This window comes from Schistocerca serialis, chromosome 4 (genome assembly GCF_023864345.2).
Source record: "Schistocerca serialis cubense isolate TAMUIC-IGC-003099 chromosome 4, iqSchSeri2.2, whole genome shotgun sequence".
NCBI classification, from domain to species: Eukaryota; Metazoa; Arthropoda; class Insecta; order Orthoptera; family Acrididae; genus Schistocerca; species Schistocerca serialis.
Window position 1 is genome coordinate 831,842,400 of NC_064641.1, and position 20,982 is coordinate 831,863,381.

At 43.0% G+C, this 20,982-nt stretch overlaps 1 protein-coding gene and 1 pseudogene across 1 annotated transcript in view; both read left to right on the forward strand.

Moving 5' to 3' along the window:
• The first annotated feature begins 3,388 nt into the window (after positions 1 to 3,388).
• On the forward strand, positions 3,389 to 3,506 carry LOC126475711 (5S ribosomal RNA; annotated as a pseudogene).
• Positions 3,507 to 7,788: 4,282 nt separating this feature from the next.
• Positions 7,789 to 20,982, forward strand: part of LOC126474999 (acyl-CoA-binding protein homolog) — a 163,156-nt gene continuing 149,962 nt past the window's right edge. The window contains exon 1 of the mRNA XM_050102538.1: positions 7,789 to 7,871. The gene's annotated coding sequence lies outside the window, so the exon portion shown is untranslated. The remainder of the gene's footprint in view (positions 7,872 to 20,982) is intronic.

The window sequence follows — 20,982 nt, forward strand, 5'->3', positions numbered from 1 at the left end:
ACTCTGGGAAAGTGTGGTTCGTCTGTAAAGACGACCGCGTGTCTTGCTAACCACTTTCGTATTGCTCTAGTGTTTGGGATCCCTACTGCTAGATTTGTTACCGATAAGCTCGATCAGGATGCCAGTATTACGGAGATGCTTCGTGAACTCGAAGGGATTCCCTGGGGGGAAGACTACATTGTTTTCGCAAACCACTATTGAGAAAATTTAGTGAATCGGCATCTAAAGTTGACTGAAGACCGATTCCAGCACCGCCAACATACGTTTCAGGTAAGGATAACTAAAATGAGAGAAATTAGGGCTCGTACGCAGCCATATTCACAGTCGTTTTCCCCTCGCTCTGTCTGCGAATGAAACAGGAAAGGAAAGCCGGCCGGAGTGGCCGAGCGGTTCTAGGCGCTACAGTCTGGAACCGCGCGACCGCTGCGGTCGCAGGTTCGAATCCTGCTTCAGGCATGGATGTGTGTGATGTCCTTAGGTTAGTTAGGTTTAAGTAGTTCTAAGTTCTAGGGAACTTATGACCTAAGCAGTTCAGTCCCATAGTGCTCAGAGCCATAGCCAGGAAAGGAAATGATTAATAGTGGCAGTGCGCCGAACGGTGACTTGCGCAATGTGTATGTAAATGTACACTGAAGCGCCAAAGAAACTGGTGTAGGTACGCGTATTCAAATAAAGAGCTACGTAAACAGGCAGAATACGGCGCTGCGGTTGGCAGCACCTACATATGCCAATAACTGTACGGCGCAGTTGTTAGATCGGTTACTGCTGCTACACTGGCAGATTATCGAGATTTAAGTGAGTTTGAACGTGATGTTACAATCGGCGCACGAGCGATGAGGCACAGCATCTCCGTGGTAGCGGTGAAGTGGGGATTTTGCCGGACGTCAATTTCACGTGTGTACATGAATATCAGGAATCCGGTGAAACATCAAATTTCCGACATCGCTGCGGCCGGAGAAAGATCCTGCAAGAACGGGGCCAATGACGATTGAAGAGAATCGTTCAAACGTGACAGAAGTGCAACCCTTCCGCAAATTGTTGCAGATTTCAGTGCTGGGCCATTAACAAGTGTCAGCATGGGAACCATTCAACGAAACATCATCGATATGGGCTTTCGGAGCGGATTACCCATTCGAGTACCGTTGATGACTGCAATACACAAAGCTCTACGTCTCGCCTGGACCCGTCAAAACCGACATTGGACTGTTGATGACTGGAAAAGTTTTGCTTGGTCGGACAAGTTCAAATGGTTCAAATGGCTCTCAGCACTATGGGACTTAACATCTGAGGTCATCAGTCCCCTAGAACTTAAAACTACTTAAACCTCACTAACCTAAGGACAGCACACTCATCCATGCCCGAGGCAGGATTCGAACCTGCGACCGTAGCAGTCGCGAGGTTCCAGACAAACGCCTAGAACCGCTGTGCCACAAAGGCCGGCGGTCGGACGAGTCTCGTTTCAAATTGTATCGAGCCGAAGGACGTGTACGGGTATGGAGACAACCTCATGAATCCATGGACCCTGCATGTCAGCAGGGCACTGTTCAAGCTGGTCGAGGCTCTGTTATGGTGAACGGCACGTGTGTAGTTGGAGTGATGTGGGGATTCCTGACACATCTAGATACGTCTCTGACAGGTGACACGCACGTAAGCATCTTGTCTGATCACCTGCATCTAGTCACGTCCATTGTGCATTCCGATGGACTTGGGCAATTCCAGCAGAACAATGCCACACCTCAAACGTCCAGAACTGCTGCAGAGTGGCTCGAGGAACACTCTTCACAGTTTAAACACTTCCGCTGGCCACCAAACTCCATAGACATGAACATTATTGAGCATATCTGGGATACCTTCCAACGTGTTGCAACGAGATCTCCACCCCCTCGCACTCTTAAGGATTTATAGACAGCCCTGCAGGATTCATGGTATCAGTTCCCTCCAGCACTACTTCAGACATTAGTAGAGTCCATTCCACGTCATGTTGTGACACCTCTGTATGCTCGCGGGGGTCCTACACGATATTAGGCAGGTGTACCCGTTTCTTTGGCTCTTCAGAGTAGATGTAGATGTAGACGCCACTACAAGACACTGATGAGCTCGCAAGCTTCGATGCCGTCCTAAGCAGGTTTGCTGGAGTTTTCCGTCATACGTGTGAAATTCACAACCAGCAGGAAGTTGGACGTTGGTGCAAATTCTGTCTGGATTTATCCAGTCCGCCGTGGGCGCAATAGCGTGCTCATTACCTGGCATAACAGTAGATTAGTGTTAATGTACGACGTCAACGTTAGCATCTTTATTTAGCTACCTGTAAGAATCGGACAGAAACGATAGGGTGGCACTGTTTGAAATCAGTATGTAATATAACTGCCGATCTGATGTCGATTATGCCTATCTAGAGTTTTCGTTAATTTTCTTGACCCATTACAATGAAGGGTATCATAGTTCCCACACGTGTGCAACAATCGATATCTCTCCTTCTGTTCTCTGGTTTTTAACAACAAATCGACTTTAAAAAAGAAAGTGGCACTCTGTTCCATTCTTGCAGTGATGGCACTACTCTGAAACATACGGAGCAGAACGGGTTTACAGCGTCTGACGCACAAAAGGACGGATGTGAAGAGCGAAGGAGGAAATATTACCAGTAGTTGTGCAACCGTGCCGCACATCCAGACAGACTGACGGCGTTGCAGCAACGGCTGATGGCAGGAAGCAGTATTGTACAACATCTAATCAGAATTTAGTTACTGCACTCTGGTTTCTAATCCCTGCGATTGTGTTTCCATACCTATCGAAACCGAAGAGGATTTAAACGGTTGGCAATTAAAAGTGCAACATCAGGTAGGGAAGAAAATAATCAAATTTTACTTATTGTATGTATGCAATATAGTAGAAAGAATACATTTCAAATTGATAGGTGATTTGGTGGTGTCCAAAGTGCGAAATTTACCGTATAGAACTGCCACCTCTGGCAGTGAAAACGCTCCAATTCGGATTGGAATCGAATGGAGCTGATCTTGGATGACATCTATAGATACCCCATTTGCTTCAGCTCTATGTGAGGGTTCATCATTAATAGTGGCTGGCGAGTAATAGCAGCCCAATCTCTCGGCAGGCCATGACCAGATGTTTTCTACGGGTGAGACGTCTGAAGAACTTCCTGGCCAGGACATAAACGAATACACTTCGTATCGAGGTAGATCAGGACAGCAGTAGTCACATGCGGTCGCGTATTATCTAGTTGAAAGATAACGCCACAAAACCCAAAGATAGAGTAGAGCCATGCGAACCAGAGGCGATCGTCTTGAGCAACCGTATCATCAAGACAGGTGCTGGTCAGGTACGACGATGAAAAATGTAAATGCAATATAGAAACAGTTCTTTACACGAGGCTAACGGCCTTGCCGCAGTGGTAACACTGGTTCCCGTCAGATCACCGAAGTTAAGCGCTGTCGGGTTGGGCCAGCACTTGGATGGGTGACCATCCAGTCTGCCGAGCGCTGTTGGCGAAAGGGGTGCACTCAGCCCTTGTGAGGCAAGCTGAGGATTGAGAAGTAGCGGCTCCGGTCTCGGAAACTGACATACGGCCGGGAGAGCGGTTTGCTGACCACATTCCCCTCCATATCCGCATCCAATTACGCCTATGGGCTGAGGATGACACGGCGGCCGGTCAGTACCGTTGGGCCTTCATGGCCTGTTCGGGAGGAGTTTAGTTTAGTTTTAGTCCTTTACACGAGAGCACCCACACATGGGTACGTCCATCGTGATGTTGTATGCAGAATCGGAACTCGTCCGAAAAGACGATGCGGTGCCACTTTTGTGCCCGTGTTGTCGTTGGACGCACCACTATCGCTGCACGTGTCTCTACAGCCGTATCAAGGGCAGCAGCAACGATATTCGCCTTGCTGATAGTCCGTGGTACTCCACACATCGACACATCGCTCCGTATGGACACTTGTCTTGCTCGCAACAAACACTTTTCCTGACTCAATGTGAGGTAGCTGTATAATCCTACGCAGCAGAGGAAACAATATATCTGTTCTCTCAGGGGCTAACGCATGGGGCCGTTGAGATCCTGCATGGCGTTGAGTATGTTCCTCCTGAACCAACTGATTCCGCACTCGCATGCCAGTCATCGCATCTCGACGAGCGCGACCAGCAATATCGCGGTACGATAAACGGGTGTCTCGATATGCCACGATCCTCGTCGCTGTCGAATTCCGATTTGGAATAGCAAACTTTTAACTACTAGCTTCTGTGGACGAAACTCCTCACGGTCTAATTCAGCGTAGGCAGCAAAACTAAATGTGTGGTCTTCAGCTGTAGGTGAGTGGTACGTACATATGTTCTCCCAGCACATCATACATGTGCTGTCTGCACTATCGGAACATTTTTTCAGTTTCCTACAGGGAGTACTCCTTCAGGTAAGAAGAGGCATGTGGTTTATGCATAATGGGCCACCAGCATTTTTCATTCACACTGTTCGAGGTGCACTGAATGATATCTACTATGGCCTATGGATAGGTGTGGCAGCACCATTTTATTGATTCGATAGGTTGCCATCTTCCCTCGACCTCAGACTTTCGTATTATTGTCTGTGGACACTACTAAAAAAGTTGATATATGCAGCTCATCTATGTGGCACCGAAGTCTGTGAAAGTACTGAGAGAGAGAGAGAGAGAGAGAGAGAGAGAGAGAGAGAGAGAGAGAGAGAGAGAGAGTGGCGCAGGTCATATCCGTTCTCAAGTAGAGTCGTGCTGATAAATTCAGAACCTGACTGACAACATCTGTTGTAGAATTATGGACCGAGCGGTCTAAGGCGCTGCAGTCACGGACTGTGCGGCTGATCCCGGCGGAGGTTCGAGTCCTCCCTCGGGCATGGGTGTGTGTGTATGTCCTTAGGATAATTTAGGTTAAGTAGTGTGTAAGCTTAGGGACTGATGACCTTAGCAGTTAAGTCCCATAAGATTTCACACACATTTGAACATTTTTGTAGAATTGTGGAATTGTGATGTAAAATTAACTTTTTGAAAACGAAACTCGCCTCTACAGACTTAGGTAGAAACATTGCGAATTTCAGCTCGCTCTGCTCGTCAGAAAGGCAGTAGATACCAACTCCAGGGTTGATGCTGTGTTCGTTTATTTCCGGTAGGAACTCGATACAGTTCCGCACTGACGCATAATGACAAAAATACATGCTTATGCAATACTGGATCAGCTTTGTCTATGGGCTCAGGACTTTATAGCAGACAAAACTCAACACGTCGTTCTTACGTACATAATCGTCAGGCAAAAAAATAGATTCCTCAGTACTGCAAGGGAGAATTTAGTGCCGTTACTCTTAACAGTACTTGTAAATGATGGCAGCCAGCCGCGCGGAATGGCCGCGCGGTCTTGGGCACCGTGTTTCGGATTGCGCGGCCCCTCCCGCCGGAGGTTCGAGTCCTCCCTCGGGCGTGGGTGTGTGTGTGTTGTTATTATCATAAGTTTGTTTAATTTAGATTAAGTAGTGTGTAAGTCTAGGGACCGATGACTTCAGCCGTTTGATCCCTTAGGAATTCGCACACATTTGAACATTTTTTGATTGTAGCCAAAGTCGACAGCTTAATGAGGTTGTTCGCGGATGATGCAGTTATGTATAGGAAGGTCACAACGCCAGAAAACTGTGGCAAAATGCACGACAACCGGCAGAAAATGAACGCTTTCTTCGGAGCCGGCAGTTGATCCTCAGTCTTGTGACTGGTTTGATGCGGCCTGACACGAATTCCTCCATTGTGTCAATCTCAGCATCTCGGAGTAGCACTTGCACCCAACATTCTCAACCGAAGAGTGGAAATACCGAACGTTCTGTGTGCCAAATCTGACATTTGTCAGGAGAATCAAAACGGCGGATCTCTTTTTGTACATAACTGTTTTGTATCCAAAAAATTGAGAAGGTATTCTGATACAAAATTATGCTGCCCACCTCGTCACAGAAAAAATAATAAGACACATGAGAAAGGAAATTATTTATTAAGAACGTTCTAGTTACCGTATCACTGAGTGATCGTGAGTGCTAAGAAGAAGGATTTTAAGTTTACTGCCGAGCTCCCTGAACTGCTGAGGATGAAATGGCAACATCGTCAACAGGTGTTTCCATTTCGCAGCTGAGAAACATGGCTGGTCTTTAGAATGAAGTACGGAACGTCATCCATCAGCCTTGGCCTTTCCTCTTTTGACTACAATGATATTTTTCCATTATTCTATTTCAGAATAAGAATATCTAATAGCCATTTGAGATGAGTGAGTGTCAGACACTTTGATCACACAGTTTTTCACTTTTTAACTATTTCTGAAACCCTAACTGTCTCCTTCCTTTACAAAACATGTTTTATTAATGCAAAAAAAAAAAAGCTTACGAACTGTACATCAGCTAACTGGAGGAGACCTTGACGAATGGCACCTGGAATTTAGAGAGGCCTCACCATTGTAATCAATGTTTCAAACGTTTTCTCCTCCATCTGGCATAAGGAACAAGTCTATGGGCATGCAAATAAATAAATAAATAAATAAAAATAAAAAATAAAAAGCATTTTGTGAAAAAATGACAGAATGACGACATTTCCACTCTTCAGTTACTTGTTAGATATGTTCCAATCGCTTCCTTCCCCTATAGTTTTTACTCTCTCCAGCTATCTACCTCTCCCATTCGTTTACGAGACGTTAAACGCTAACCATACTGAAACTTCCGGACAGATTGAAACTGTGTGCCCGACCGAGACTCGAACTCGGGACCTTTGCCTTTCGCAGGCAAGTGCTCTACCATCTGAGTCACCCAAGCACGACTCACGCCCCGTCCTCACAGCTTTACTTCTGCCAGTACCTCGTCTCCTACCTTCCAAACTTTACAGAAGCTCTCCTGCGAACCTTGCAGAACTAGCACTTCTAAAAGAAAGGATATTGCGGAGACATGGCTTAGCCACAGCCTGAGGTATGTTTCCAGAATGAGATTTTCGGTCTGCAGCGGATTTGAAACTTCCTGGTAGTTCAAAACTGTGTGCGGACCGACACCCGAACTCTGGATCTTTGCCTTTCGCGGGCAAGTGCTCTACCATCTGAGCTACCCAAACATTACTCACGCCCCGTCCTCACAGCTTTACTTCTGCCAGTACCTCGTCTCCTACTTTCCAGACTTTACAGAAGCACTCCTGTAAAGCTCTCCCCCAGGCTGTGGCTAAGCCATGTCTCTGCAATATCATTTCTTTCAGAAGAGCTAGTTCTGCAAGGTTCGCAGGAGAGCTTCTGCAAAATTTGGAAGGTAGGAGACGAGGTACTGGCAGAAGTAAAGCTGTGAGGACGGGGCGTGAGTCGTGCTTGAGTAGCTCAGATGGTAGCGCACTTGCTCGCGAAAGGCAAAGGTCCCAAGTTCGAGTCTCGTTTCGGCACACAGTTTTAGTCTGCCAGGAAGTTTCATATCAGCGCACATTCCGCTGCAGAGTGAAAATCTCATTCTGCTAACCATCCTTACTTCCGAGAGATGGCTCACTGAAGTAGATATGGGGTGTAGCTATACCTGTAGTTTAAGTGGACCCTCAATACGCACTCGCTCTTTGACGGCGGGTGTGTTGCACCATGCACGTTTTTTGTTCCGTCACTCAAGCATAAGCGTGGAATAGCAGTCAGTTGACGTTTTGGGATTGTACACGCGGCTGGCGGATTTCGTGTTATTAGCGGGGCCCACTGCACTGACGGCCTACCCCCTCCAAAGCGACTTCCCCCTGCCCTCCCCTCCCCTCCCCGGCAAACTGTTTCCAGCCACGGCTCTGCGCTCTGCTTTGGCCGTCAGTCCGCTCACGACCGCCGCTCGCCTGCGACGAACTCCAACCCACAGGCAGGTGAGTAGCGCTCCACACCCCCCATCTCTACGATCACCATTCTCACTATACGCTACAGTGGCGGCATTCCGGCCGACAAATCAACATCACAAACAGTTTTATCTGCTGTTCTGTGTGGGCTATTACTTTGGACACCTGACGTGTTGCACAAAATGTAGCTGTAGCAGTACGTCGCGTTACAGTCAGGCGTATGCAGATAGCGAAACAAAAATCAGCTCTGTATAGCACTTACGATTATTTATCGAACAGCTTATGAAAAAAGATTCATCATGCCGACGATAGGAACATATTTGTTTACATATTCCATACGCTCATGCTTGTGATGTGGCTTAAATTTCTCGCGAGAGGCGCATAAATGTCGAAGATCGCTTCGGAGCTCAAATCAGAGGAGCACGCCTTTAAAAGATAAGTTTCTTTCTTCTAAAGAACTTCGCAAAATTCTAACTGAGGATGGCAGTAAGTGTTGTTCCAAAAGAGCTCTAAAGAAACGTATTCCAGAATTAATTCTTACCTATGCATTTATTTTATGTAGCAGAAGGCTGTAACACAATGCTTTCCAACCTTTCTAAGATCATTAACCCTAAAACACATTAGTTGTCAGCCAACACCCCTACAAAACGTACCCCTAAAGCTTAGACTGAACAAGTTCTCGAATTTTAAGAATTTTTTAAGGGTAAACAAAGGAAACGGGTATTTTATTAGAACCGCAAATAACGAATTACTGATACATCTGATGCTGCAAAGTACTAATCGTAATTTTTACATTCAGTTTCATTTCGTCTTCATGCAAATCCTTCACCTTCATGCAAATTGTGGCAGTCGCTGCAAGAGAGGGTTTCTGCATTACGAGGTGATTTACTGTCAATGCTCAGAGAGCTTACGTTCCTAGATGAGTCTCCTATGTACACTCTTTGACATAAAACTCGACCGGCGGCCGGCCGCTTCAGAGGCTAAGTCCGCGCCGATCGCGACATGGGACAAAAAAACTGGCCAACTCGCTAATTCTCTAAGTCCGGTTATCTGCACAATCTGGCAACACTGTAGACTGCGGCACTTCCTGGAGGAAATCTTGTCGCATGATAGAGAAACTCTACGCTGATTACGCCTGTGGTCTAGCGGTAGCGTGCGTTGTTTCTGTTCATAATGTCAGTGGATCGAGAGCAACTGGCATAAAATATTTTTATAGCCTCTTCTGTCTGAATGCTGAAGACGTGAATGTAATGGTAGCGCAGATTCAATCTATTTCACTTTGTGACACACCGATATCAAAATTTTATCCAGTAACGATTTTGCGGCAGATTTCCTGCAGACTGTCCTCCTCTGGACGCCGTATGCGGCAAAGCTCCGGGATCCATTTGCTGGCTACTGGCAGCGGCCGTGGCGACAGCAGCGGCGCTGCACACCCCCGTTCTTTATCGAAAGCGCCTGCTACCGCTCATCGCTTTTGATGATTTAAAACGCTTTATTATTAAATGTTGCTCCACAGAAAATTTCTACAATTTCCATTCACGCTCAAAAGCAACGGAGACAGACGCCCTGATTAGTAGGCGGGTATTATATTACATTAATCGGCAAGAGCTGAGTATGGCCCGAAATTAATTTTGTAGACTGGGACGAAATGAAACCACCTCACTACATTCGATGAATTTATAAATGCTTCATACCTCGTTTCTTTTCCTTTCAAACTCAATTATTTGTGCAACTTTTGGTCAATGTTTGGATGTTTTCGTCAAGCCAGAGTGAGCGTCTGTGGTGTAAAGTGTATTACAGTTCTTGTTTCATTCCTTATGGTAAGTCTATGCGATAAACTGTGTGAATACCTTGCAATGCATGCTCTGTAGCAGTGCAGGAACACTGCACATTTGGAGTTCATGAAGTATTTATTGTTGATCGGAAGTGATAGTTAAGGTCATCAGATTTAAACCAGAAAAATTTGTCGTTTTGAAGGTTTCAGAGAACGGAAAGGAATTGCTAACGCCGGTGTTAGAAAACGTCTACAGTTAAATGCTATTGCAAAAATTTAGAAGAAGGGAACTATATTAATGAACATGTGCACTTCATAAACAACCTTCTGACATGTTAGACCTATATGACGAACAAAGCTCAAATTTATATCGTTGACAGTCGGTTTGAATCTTTTCAGGGTCTATTTTACAGTGAAGCACCTTGGAATTTGCAAAGCAGAAATCCATGATATTAACTTAATTTACTAAGTCGAAATCGGACGAAGATTGATGTTTAAAGGCATTCTTCAGATTTCGAATAAGAAATTTTTAGTAGCAGTTTGCAACTCCATTAATTAAAATGGAAAATAAAAGGTTGTAGTCAGCGGCTTCTACCGTGATTCGAACTGCTCTGTCTTATAGTACAAGCACTGCAACGCACAAGGGAACCTCTGAGCTAACGACACACTGGCTGCCAGAGGCGGAATATAGTCACTGCGATGTTGCGTGAGCCTCAAAACGCAACCTTAAACACACGAACAGAGGAGGTGGAGATTACTGTTTTAACGTCCCATCGACAACGATGTCATTAGAGACGGAGCACAAGCTCGGATTAGGGAAGGATGGGGAAGGAAATCAGCCGTGCCCTTCCTAAGGAACCATCCCGGCATTTGCCTGAAGCAATTTAGGGAAATCATTGAAAACCTAAATCAGGATGGCCGGGCGCGGGATTGCACCGCCGTCCTCCCGAATGCACACACAAACAGGTGTTACTTATGTGAAGAACGCCGTTCTTGGAGTCCAGAAATTAAATATACTTTCTAATTGTGTCATCTTGCAGTGGACTATATCGTACGAGTCTTCGATGTGGAAAACGAATGTCAAGTGAATTTAGCGAGGTAACGCCGGCCTACACCCGGAAGTAAATGCACTATCAGAGTGTTGACAAATACTTGCTACGACGCTGCCATTTCTAGGCTCTCTGACGAGGCAGCTCTTCAGCGAAATGCTGGCCGTGATTCTCCGATACGGTTCTTCAGAGTGGAGACGCGCGCGCACGTTTGGTTTTTATGCGGCGTTCTCCCCTGATGGTTTCTGACGTCGCCTTGTGGGCTATGTATACGTATGAGACATTCAATTATCATTAATCCAGAATCATACAAGTTTCAGCTTCCGGCGTGGAAGAAGGCTGTTGACGCCGACATTATATCATTTCAACGTAGGGAAAGCAAAACGGATCATTCAATGTTTCTCATTCAACATAAAGCATGTGAAATAATTTTCCGTAACGTTCATAATCATCTAAAAATACAAACGAAGTAAAAATACACCGGAAGCTTATTCGAATTGAATATAACGCTTTGCACCTCGATGTCGAATTTGTCCACTTGCAATCTTTTGCAGCATACACATAGAATGTCATGATTACCACGAGAATGAAGAAATATGTTGGTAAGGATGGAAGCAAGAAGAGACGCAGTCAACAAATATTCTATTCCTCATGGCATTCATTTCATTTGACACGTAAGAAGAGGTAAAGCGGGAATTTACTTTCGTTAACACGAAAGATATGCCGCACATATTGATAACGAGGAAGTCTGCGTCTTCATACGTTTCCTCCTTGAAATCTGTATGCTCTATTATATACTAAGTAGCCCGATCATTGTTTCAGTAATGTTACCCTCTTGTTTGACCCCGTAACGATGAACAGATTCCAAATGCATGTCTCCCTTCCTGGGTTGTTTTTTGTGTTTTATTGCTTGGAATTCCTGAAGCAGACCACTGTGCCTTCCCCCCTCGTGGGTTAGGTCTCAAAACTAAACCGCCTTGTATCCAATGGCATAATTTATTCAGACAGCATCAGCATAAGACTATCAAACAAAGCCTTCCATTTACAGTTGCAGCACTCTAACCAGCACTGACCAAAGTGTAATCCACGGTCATGGTCCTTAATTACCAGCTGTCTGCTACTGTGGCAAAGTCCGTACTACATTTTCGATTCCGCAGCACCATTTTATCTGGTAACACTGTGTAGTTGCACAGTTGTGCTACCAGGTCTGTCCTCACACTGTCAACTTTATGTATCTCACTTCTCCTGTAGCGTAGATCACGAGGAGCCGAAGTAAATGAGTGTATTCTGCATGACGTAACATTCAGTATTCCCTTCTTTCATAGCCACTCTTCATGTGCATCGATACCAAATAGGAATGCGAAAACTCTTGCGGGTGAGAGAATGACAATAACAATCGTAACAAGAACAAGCAAATAATGAATGATGTTTATTCCAACGCAGAACGAGAATGGCTTTAAATATAAAAATCTGTATCTATATCCATATCTATTGATTTTTGAGTTGGCACAATGCAAATATATTCTTAGCATTTAGTTACTGAATTTAGTTCTGGATGTTTGCAGAGAAAAGGAAAAGTCGGTACTTCTCGCTAGTGTAATATAATGTGAACCAGCAACTACCCTTTCCTTAGAACACGACTCAAGCAGGTCCTCAAGTAGGTAGCAAGGCACTGCTGCATTCTGTTCCCTGACATTGCTCTGATGACGGTTAATGCAGATAGTTCCGATTATGAAATACAAAACGTATTGCAGGTTAGTTCCTAGGATAGTAACATTAAATTTGCGGTGTAGACGACACATGAACGTGACGACTATCCATATTACTCATCAATATAAAAAGACAATATTTTGGGAATTTAGCAGGATTACTCAAAATGAATTCTGAAATTGGGTGACTGACTGCACAGGTGCTAAACGTCGTCAAGAGTATACGATGTCCTAATCGCATTAGGAATATGAAGATCGTCTTCGACAGCTCGCAACTTTCACATTGCTATCTCCACCCTACTCCAGACAGCCCTCGGTGGAGTTGCACTACGTTGCCGATGTTATGGAAGGCCTTCAAACCGACAACAGACCACATATTGAAAAATACAAGCGAATTCTCTTGCAGCGTAAGCTTATTGTAACTAATCTAAAAATTATTGGAGAGGAACATTGTCCTATTCAAAAAAAAGTAAAATGTTACACACTGTTGACGTCAAACGGACATTATCTATGTCCTGTCTTGTGTCCTACTCATCTATAATATCAAGTGTACTATGAAAATGATTATATATAATGGATGATAAGGTAATGCATTGATACCAGATGGTGGGGGCCGGCCGGTGTGGCCGTGCGGTTCTAGGCGCTTCAGTCTGGAACCGCGTGACCGCTACGGTCGCAGGTTCGAATCCTGCCTCGGGCATGGATGTGAGTGATGTCCTTAGGTTAGTTAGGTTTAAGTAGTTCTAAGTTCTAGGGGACTGATGACCTTAGAAGTTAAGTCCCATAGTGCTCAGAGCCATTTGAACTATTTAACACAAAATGACATTAAAAATTAAAGTTATTCACGAGCAGCTAGTTGAGAATTTGTATGAACATTAAATGACACGACGAACTGAAATAATATGACGCAGAGTTCAGCGCTCACTGGGAATAGAGCCCCACACATATCGTTGTTGACTACACACAAAGAGACGTCAGCTACCGAATTTTTCTCCACCAGCTGCTCAGAATAGCATCTTGAACTTACAGTCATCTCGCAAATAGTTCTGTGTCTCACTGGGAGTTAAAAACGTCAGATATCGTTAGTGTTGACAACGAATGAAAATACATTAAAAATCAAAATTATTATCCACCAGCAGATAGGTGTTCTCCTGATAGAGCTTGATAATACATAATTAAATCTTTAGTGCCGGGCCAGGATTCGATCCCATTCACGCGTAATATGTGAAGGTGTTGAGGAATCTGCAGTTTTGAACAAACAACAAATTGTAGCCGAGCTGTATTGCCACGAAGGGATCAAATTCCGCGTTAAGGGCGGTCTGAGTTGCATTCCCAGTTTAGAACCAATTTTATCGACATACAGAAGCTCAAATAAAAGATGGAATAAGTGTCCTGTGACCATACATAGCGTTTGTGTCGTCACTTGAAATAAATAACTAGTATAAGAAAGGTTACTGGTGATAGAGTTTCTACATGTCGCCACTCCAGACTTTATTGTGGTTCAACCTACCGTCTACGTGGTAAAGAAGGAATATCATCTTTAATGTGAATTTTCAGACCACGCAGCCATTATATCTCCTTCACTTGGTGTAGCCAGGAGAGAATGGAATCTGTCTCTCCCTGTCTAAAATCATTGACGGAAGTGGGAATCGAACCCAGACCATAGGTATAACAACCTACCATCCGTCCAACAGACCACGAAATCCTCTTCTCTGCGAGTCATTTTTCTATCGTAACGCAATTGCGCCACACTGGATGAGAATTCTGACACACAGCCTCCCTGTAGTAATTTGCAGCATGTTCAGTAAATTCATTTACTTGGTTGACCGAATCACCATGAACTAGCTGCCTCGGCTACGCAGTGCATACATTCGACTATTTTGTAATCACAGAAATAAAATCACGTAACTGCCACCTACACACAACTGCCAACAGTGTAGGATGCAGAAGTTTAAATAGGAAGTGTTCCTTTCCACTTGAGCTATTCTATTGCGCTATCTGTTACTAGAAAACGTCGTTCAGTCCAAAAGAAAAGCTGTAACTGTTTGTCTCTCAGAAGTCAAGACCTGGCCATATGCATAATCTCACAGTGCTGTGGAATCCAAAAGTTCTGGAGGAATAGTTGCCGAGCTCTGGAGCTTATGTAGCTACGTGTCAGCTTGTAGCATAGATAAGATGTCGCGAGTTCGAATACATTCAGTGCTACATTTTTTAAAACGCAATTCAGCTCTCTGCTGATGGTATCAATCTAATGGAACTTTGAACATAATTCCCTTCACTTCTCAACCCAAAGTAGTCGCATGTGGAAAAAGGGCTAACTACTGTGACATTTTGTTCTATTCAGGTTTAATAGACAGCAGGCAGCAGATGCATCTCGAAGATGTGCAGGGAGTGCGCATCGTGCCATCATATGGCAGAAAGGTATTTTCTACATTAGCCCTCGTGTGGTAGTGATATTTTATTCTTCTTCAAACTTTGTTTGACAGCTTCAACTCAGAACAAGTTTTCTACATGCATGTAATCAATAAACTGCATGTGCATTGTCAGACTGTCATAGGTAACATCAGAGAATTCGCTTATATCGTTGATGATTAATTTCTCTCTCATGTTTACTATTGTTTTAACAACACTAAAGGAAACCTTACGAAAATTGTCCACTGTATTATAAGAAATGAAATAAAACTAACCATGATAACCTTACGACGAAAGTATCTGTACACAAGCATGCCTCTATCGACATGAATTAGTAAAATACTACTCACTTAGATTTTGATTGGGTCTGTGTTTAATTGGTATGCTGTGTCATACTCAAGAGGTATGCAAATGTGGCAATTCATAAATATAGTTACGTATTCCTAGAAACCCAAAATTCGCTTGGCAGCAGCGGAAAGAGGCCTTACCTGTTGTGCAGCATTGTAAGTTTTCAACATTGCACTATGAGCTGAAAGCATTTTCTTGCGATTTCCTTATTGATGTTTGATCTGACTGCTTGTAGCTCTTTCACAGAAGGGATAAAAACGTTACAGTCAGTGAGACTGGAACTGCGAACCGTAACAGACGCTTTTTCATAGGTCAGCACGTTACCACAGAGCTGGCGAGGAGGTATGGGTCTGAACTTCCTATTACGAGGTTAATAGGAACCCGAACAAGTAAACCGCTATTTGAAGGTCGAGATTAGTTGCGGTTTCCACCTGCAACGACTTTCCTGGGCTGAAAACCGTAAATTTTCAATCTTTTGTTACCCTTCAAGCGATAATAACTCAGATTATTCAATGGAAATGACAGGTAAAATCAAGTGAACTTTGAGGCTTAATTCCGTGCACACCAGGAAGTAACTCGTCGATCACAGAGTTGCCAAACATACGTTGCCTTGTTGCCAAATCTCAGTTACAGCACCAGCAGGATGAAGACGAACCGATGTGATCCTACAGCGGTCTGGGAAGTGACCATAGCTGGTGTCTCCAAGTCGCGGCTGCTACGGCCTGGAATACGTAATGCGTCTGATTCGCTTTCTGTAACTAGGTTTAGGGACTGGAGCGTAGTTACTAATAATACTCAGAACTGACTGCAAACTGAGCATCATAAATCAGTAACTCTCATTGTTGTTTTTATATTTCTTTCGTAAGTGTACTCAAAACTAGGAAAGTCATTCACACGCGTTTTCGTGCCTCGCCGATAGTCGAGCACAACATACAAATAAAAATAAAAAAGAATGTGTGTGTGTGTGTTTGTGTGTGTGTGTGTGTGTGTGTGTGTGTGTGTTTGTGAGAGAGAGAGAGAGAGAGAGAGATAAATAAAAAGCAATGAGAGAGAGTGTAAAAAATTGTTGTAAAGAAATTGAATCATGGTATTTAAAGAAATCTTTCATTAAAATGACACGTTCCACAGCATTACGAAATGTCGTATTCATGATCTATGGAACAAGAGTTAATCTAATGTAATCTAATGTAATCTAATCACATCATATTGATGATTAGCCATGAAGAGTCATGAATTACCGAAATTTTGGCCCATACCAGTAACCAAATCCAAACTTGAAAATAAAAGACGACAATTTTTGTAATAAACCGTGACTCCTATCAAGACCCTTTCGTCCCTGTTATCTAACCACGAAAGATGTCTGATGTGCCTCCATTCTGAAGTAACAAAGTGTGCATGCATTTAAAGATGAAGTGCATGATGTGAAGTTCTGTGACGGAGATACGAACCCAACACGTAATCCGATTGTTAACTAAGAAAAATCAAATGTTACGTATCGGTATTTCTTACGAGCCGCTAGGTGTCTGAATCTAAAATAAGGATACAAACTTTTGTGCCTAAGCGACAATCGAACTGCACACCTACCGTGCATCCACGAATATAGCTTAAGTATCAGTTGCTTACTCATGAACAGTAAGATGTGTGCGTGTTTGACCAGAAATAACGACACCTGTTGCGATTGTTGGAAACACATGAACAGACATTGAAATTGCGCGTTAATTTTCACTAGCAGGTGGGTGTGCACTTGATAAAGCTAGAAATGAAATTATGAATATTTTTGTACTGGATCAGGTTTCAGACCCACATACTTACCTTTGGAGGAGACCTAGAGAAGATTGCAGTCTTGGGAAAAGGAACGAAATGACTGGACTATACTGTTCCGAGAGATTCAGATCCTCGAAAGAGGAGATACGAATTCGAATCACAGTCCAGCACCAAATTTTTAAACGTCTCTAGTTCAATCAAGTACAAGTAAAATAAGAGCCCTGTCCCTTTAAATGGCTATCGGTTCATCAAATAAAATAAAATTTCCTAATGTAAGTAAGCTTACTGGCGACTGTATTTCTGTTTACCATGACTTCCGCTGTGTCATTTCCCAACGTAAACCGGCTCTGCCCAGTTGGTAATGAAGGAACATGATGTTTAATGCGGATTCTGGATTATAACGTCTTTCTCTTGAGGTTACCACAGGTAAATTAAATCTGTTTGTGCCTCTTAAAAGTAAATGCCTGAACCCACGCATTGCACCTGTATAGCTCGTTCCACCATACCTTTGTGGCCACATTACCCAGCCCCAAGAGTGTGCTGTAACGGATGATGTGCTTAGCTTACAAAATTAGTCACGGTGGAAAAAATGCGAGTCTATTAAATGGTCAAGTAGTAGCAAGCTTCTAACGCAGAGATTATGCTATTCTCATGTCAGCAGGATGTAAAGACTCTTCTAGGCATCATAGGCTGGATGTGAAGCCATTTTGATTTTTCACAAATTCAGCAAATTTCTTAGTTCGAGAAAATCCACTGTGAAGTGTGAAGTTGCCGGATAATTCGATTATTACTGTTATTATTACTATCATTTTATTCATACCGCTGCTGGAACACGACCGTAGTCTTCAGGTAAAACGCGGGACCAGCTAATATGACGTCTGCCGACCGAAAGCACATATCGACAAAATTTTTATCGCCCCTTTCCTCTCGGTGCTGAAGCTATGAGTGTAATTTAAGCGAATCTACAATATCATATTAGCTGGTCTCGCGTTTTACCTCAAGACTACGGTCGTAGTCAAGAGTAATGTACTAAGACTGGAGTCAAGACTTCCTCTGGGAAGTGCCGCAGTCTACATGTTGCTAGATCGAGCATATTGCCAGACATAGAATTCTGAGAGGAGCACGACTGTATTGTCCACCTTACGTGAACGACTCGGCGGTCAATTTTTTGGTCTGAGACTGTATCTACAACACATATTGCACGCTGAAGACCCAGAAGAATTTAAAAAAAAAAGTAGTTTATGAGAGCAACGTTAACCATAGCGTTCGAAGTATTCATAGTATTGTATACGTGTGTGTAACGCCTTCCAATGACCACTCAAGAAAGACAAGGGTACACAGTCTAGCTCCAATATTAAAAATACGCCTCAGTTTGTGGATGAACTCAGACTTAGGTTGATAATAATTGTGAAAATTTAGCAGCACTGTACCCATTGGTGTTAAACTCGTTTTCAACCAATGATTCCCACAGCTACAGGGATACTACTTGTGATACCTCTTAGACAAAATACTTACGCAGTGTTATCAGACGAAAAGATCAACCTGACACAAACTGTGGGAAATTTGTTTTACAACCTTCGTACCTGGATATTCAGCTTTTTCCTATTTGAGGTATCTGTGAACATTGCTGCTTAAGACTATTTAAGCAGAAACTAAATTCCCTCAGCTGCGACAATGTTTAAAGAAATCGTCTTATTGGCACTAAATCGTGGTTTGTGAATTGTTTACCGGCCGTACTCTGCCGTATTTTGCCGGTTGGAAGGCAAAAGCTTACTGACAAATTTCACACAGAAATTACTGTTACAGTGTACTTATGGAGCCAAATGAGTGAATTGCGTATTTTCCGGTGAGAAAGAGCACTGGCAAACAGTCTTCGCTACATTAGGTTATTTAAACTGGTGTCACTCTGAGCTAGAATTTATGGTCAGCGACTAAGTGTAAGGTCAACGTTTCGGATGCGAGTCTTGCGACTGTGAAATACTTTCCTACATTATAGAAGCGAATATTAAATTTGAACTAATATTGCGAAAATTTTGTACTTGGACAGCTTAGAATGAAAATACTTCTGTTTATTTCAAAGGGAAACAATAGATTTTCTAAAACACTGTCTGTCATACACAACTTGAAACAGGTCATGTCGACCAAATCATGTGGAAGAACTAACAGCAACGTATATCGGAAGGCAGTAAGATCTCTTGCCTTTTGGTTTGTCAGTACTCGATAGCCATTTCTAGCCGAAAGTAAATGAAGAAAGGCAGTGCATTTATGTTACCAAGTAACGTCTTCGCCAATTACTTTAGTTTTAAAGTAATCTACGAGTCATTGCTGGTGTTTGATATTAACATGAAAAAGATTCCGCAGACAGGGAAAGAACCTGTTCTTGGGAAACTACATCTATAGTGACCAAAAGGCATTAAATGATGTTCAAGCACTTGTGTTACAGCAGCGGTATGAATAAAATGATAGTAATAATAACAGTAATAATCGAATTATCCGGCAACTTCACACTTCACAGTGGATTTTCTCGAACTAAGAAATTTGCTGAATTTGTGAAAAATCAAAATGGCTTCACATCCAGCCTACGATGCCTAGAAGAGTCTTTACATCCTGCTGACATGAGAATAGCATAATCTCTGCGTCAGAAGCTTGCTACTACTTGACCATTTAATAGACTCGCATTTTTTCCACCGTGACTAATTTTGTAAGCTAAGCACATCATCCGTTACAGCACACTCTTGGGGCTGGGTAATGTGGCCACAATGGTCTGGTGGAACGAACTATCACAGGTGCAATGCGTGGGTTCAGGCATTTACTTTTAAGAGGCACAAACAGATTTAATTTACCTGTGGTAACCTCAAGAGAAAGACGTTATAATCCAGAATCCGCATTAAACATCATGTTCCTTCATTACCAACTGGGCAGAGCCGGTTTACGTTGGGAAATGACACAGCGGAAGTCATGGTAAACAGAAATACAGTCGCCAGTAAGCTTACTTACATTAGAAAATTTTATTTTATTTGATGAACCGATAGCCATTTAAAGGGACAGGGCTCTTATTTTACTTGTACTTGATTGAACTAGAGACGTTTAAAAATTTGGTGCTGGACTGTGATTCGAATTCGTATCTCCTCTTTCGAGGATCTGAATCTCTCGGAACAGTATAGTCCAGTCATTTCGTTCCTTTTCCCAAGACTGCAATCTTCTCTAGGTCTCCTCCAAAGGTAAGTATGTGGGTCTGAAACCTGATCCAGTACAAAAATATTCATAATTTCATTTCTAGCTTTATCAAGTGCACACCCACCTGCTAGTGAAAATTAACGCGCAATTTCAATGTCTGTTCATGCGTTTCCAACAATCGCAACAGGTGTCGTTATTTCTGGTCAAACACGCACACATCTTACTGTTCATGAGTAAGCAACTGATACTTAAGCTATATTCGTGGATGCACGGTAGGTGTGCAGTTCGATTGTCGCTTAGGCACAAAAGTTTGTATCCTTATTTTAGATTCAGACACCTAGCGGCTCGTAAGAAATACCGATACGTAACATTTGATTTTTCTTAGTTAACAATCGGATTACGTGTTGGGTTCGTATCTCCGTCACAGAACTTCACATCATGCACTTCATCTTTAAATGCATGCACACTTTGTTACTTCAGAATGGAGGCACATCAGACATCTTTCGTGGTTAGATAACAGGGACGAAAGGGTCTTGATAGGAGTCACGGTTTATTACAAAAATTGTCGTCTTTTATTTTCAAGTTTGGATTTGGTTACTGGTATGGGCCAAAATTTCGGTAATTCATGACTCTTCATGGCTAATCATCAATATGATGTGATTAGATTACATTAGATTACATTAGATTAACTCTTGTTCCATAGATCATGAATACGACATTTCGTAATGATGTGGAATGTGTCATTTTAATGAAAGATTTCTTTAAATACCATGATTCAATTTCTTTACAACAATTTTTTACACTCTCTCTCATTGCTTTTTATTTATCTCTCTCTCTCTCTCTCTCTCTCTCACACAAACACACACACACACACACACACACACACACACACATTCTTTTTTATTTTT